The sequence below is a fragment of the Piliocolobus tephrosceles genome, chromosome 14 (genome assembly GCF_002776525.5).
Source record: "Piliocolobus tephrosceles isolate RC106 chromosome 14, ASM277652v3, whole genome shotgun sequence".
NCBI classification, from domain to species: Eukaryota; Metazoa; Chordata; class Mammalia; order Primates; family Cercopithecidae; genus Piliocolobus; species Piliocolobus tephrosceles.
In genome coordinates, this window is record NC_045447.1 from 37,740,542 (window position 1) to 37,743,545 (window position 3,004).

The window sequence follows — 3,004 nt, forward strand, 5'->3', positions numbered from 1 at the left end:
AATAGATGCTCATTAAGTACTTATTGAATAAGTGAACGCATCTATCAATCCTGGAACAATCTGGATCAAGAATGAGGATGTGAGCAAGGGATTTGGTATTTATTTAAAAATCCCGATAGTAGTATGGGGGATGATAGTAAATGACATGCTAGTTCTAGTACATGTCTTGAATTCAACAGAGCATGTTGTGGGAAGCCAGGGACCCCAAATGGAGGGACTGGCTGGAGCCATGACAGAGGGATATAAATTGTGACGATTTCATGGACATTTATCAGTTCCCAAATAATACTTTTATAATTTCTTATGCCTGTAATCTCTTAATCCTGTTATCTTTGTAAGCTGAGGATATATGTTACCTTAGGACCACTGTGATAATTGTGTTAACTGTACAAATTGATTGTAAAACATGTGTGAACAATATGAAATCAGTGCACCTTGAAAAAGAACAGAATAACAGTAATTTTGAGGGAACAAGGGAAGACAACCATAAGGTCTGACTGCGTGGGGGGTCGAGTAAAAAGAGCCACATTTTTCTTCTTGCAGAGAGTCTATAAATGGACGTGCAAGTAGAGATATCGCTAAATTCTTTTCCTAGCAAGGAATATTAATATTAATACCCTGGGAAAAGGATGCGTTCCTGGGGGGAGGTCTATAAATGGCTGCTCTGTGAATGTCTGTCTTATGCAATTGAGATAAGAACTGAGATACTCCCTGGTCGCCTGCAGTACCCTCAGGCTTACTAGGGTGGGGAAAAACTCTGCCCTGGTAAATCTGTGGTCAGACCAGTTCTCTGCTCTCAAACTCTGTTTTCTGTTATTTAAGTTGTTTATCAAGACAATACGTGCACCGCTGAACACAGACCCTTATCAGTAGTTCTGCTTTTGCCCTTTGTCCTGTTCCCTCAGAAGCATGTGATCTTTGTTAGACCCTTATTAGTAGTTCTGCTTTTTGCCCTTTGAAGCATGTGATCCTTATACCTACTCCCTGTTCTTACACCTCTCCTTTTGAAACCCTTAATAAAAACTTGCTGGTTTTGAGGCTTGGGTGGGCATCATGGTCCTACTGTTATGTGATGTCATCCCTGGCAGCCCAGCTGTAAAATTCCTCTTTTTATACTGTCTCTCTTTATTTCTCAGCCACCCAACACTTATGGAAAATAGAACCTATGTTGAAATATTGGGGGCGGGTTCTCCTGATAAAAGCAGGAATAGTATAATGACCATAATGTAACCTACTCCTTAAAACAGACTTGAGCAATCTGGTATTTGATATGTTTACCTCTAAGACACTGAACACATTTGAGAAGTTCTGGCAGTTGCATGTAATAGGGAGTCTAATCAGTTTTTTGAAACAAAAATGCCACTCGTGGTTCTTTCACTCTACATCATCCCAGTGATCCCTACTCTCTTGCATCTTGAGGATAGAACTTTGCTGCTTGCATTCTCTGATTCAGTACAGAATACATATTCTCTCTTGAAGGGCTATATATTCAGCTACATATAGCCCATCTGTCTATCACAGCCTGACAGGGAGATCTTTAGAGCTTACCAAAAGGGACACCCACATATTTAGCTGGTAAGTGCAGTTTCCTCACCATTGGTAGTCCTGCATCTAAATGTATTCATCTTTCGACTATCCTCAGGCTCCACTAAAATCCTCTTTATTTCCAAATGAGTCATAGTCTCCCTTCAGCCAAAGTAGGAGGAAGTCTGGCATCTATTCATGTATTACAGAAATTTTAAGTGATTTTTCTCTGTGTCAGGTGATGTTCTTGGCACAGAATAATGAAAAAAAAAAAGACATCATAGATAAACACAGGGGATAACAACCTCATGAGGTTGCTTATGTCAACGCACCTGGCTAGGCTCTTTTGTTTCACTCTCTTCCCCCACTTCCCTCTTCCAATGAGTCATGCACCTGTGAGCTTTCCTTAGAGAAAAGTTTACTGCAGAATTCATTCTCTGAGGCAACAGTCACCACTTGTCCTATTTGGACAGAGGGCTTTTTCCTTGGCAGAAGACCCACAGGGAAAAGTCTCTAGCCTGAGGAATTTCAAATGACAGACTTGACAGATCAGTCTGAGGCCTGTGAAGTGTCTTGGGGCTAAATAGGAGGCAACACTAAAGTTGCCATGCTGCAGTGGTAAGGAATCAGACTCAGGGATTCCAGGGGTAGGAGGCCAGAGATGCCCCAGAGTGTACCAGGGTGCTGTCTTGTCATGGCTCAGTCATGCACCAACATCTCCCCGGTCCAAGGCCAGGACAATGGAGTCTGTGGCCAAAGCTCCTAGAATACTACAGCTAGGTCCCTTTAAAATCAGAACTAGAAAGAAGAGTGGAAGGATAACATGACTCACTCTACCAACTTACGTTCTTAGAAATGCTATCAGATAGCCAGATACATTGTGACAAGAAATGGGTAATGTAAAAGCAATTTAGACTGCCAGCATTTTTTTTTTAGCATGTCTTATGATGAACAATAAAATGAATCCCTCATTGTTTGTTTTTTAAAAATCCTAAAATATGTTTAGAAAAAGAAAAATCATTCTGAAATTGTGTGACATTACATGTACGTAGCTTATACAGGATTGGAGAGCTCAGAGCTTACAAATTATTCCTTGTTTCCTTTTCTTCCAGCAGTATCCCTTAAACCAGATAAGTAGGTATATTACACTGAAAACCCATGAAAAGATGTGGACTTGGTTCAAAGGCATATCTTGATGTAGTGGAAAGAATGAAACTTGGAGTTGGACAGACCTGGGTTTTAATATTACTACTGACATATATAGTACTCCTTTGGATTTGTCACAGCTTCACTGGGCTCAGTGTTTTGAGAACAGACAGATTATGTTTGTGAAAGTTCTTTGGTTCCTTGCCCCTCTCTCAACTGTAGTCAAATATCACCCAGAAGATGTGTGTGACATTGTATGTGCGTCGGTAAGCTTAGGCCAGAAGGAGATTGGGATTATGAAAAATTTTAGCAGAGGTAACTTTTGTTCTTAAAA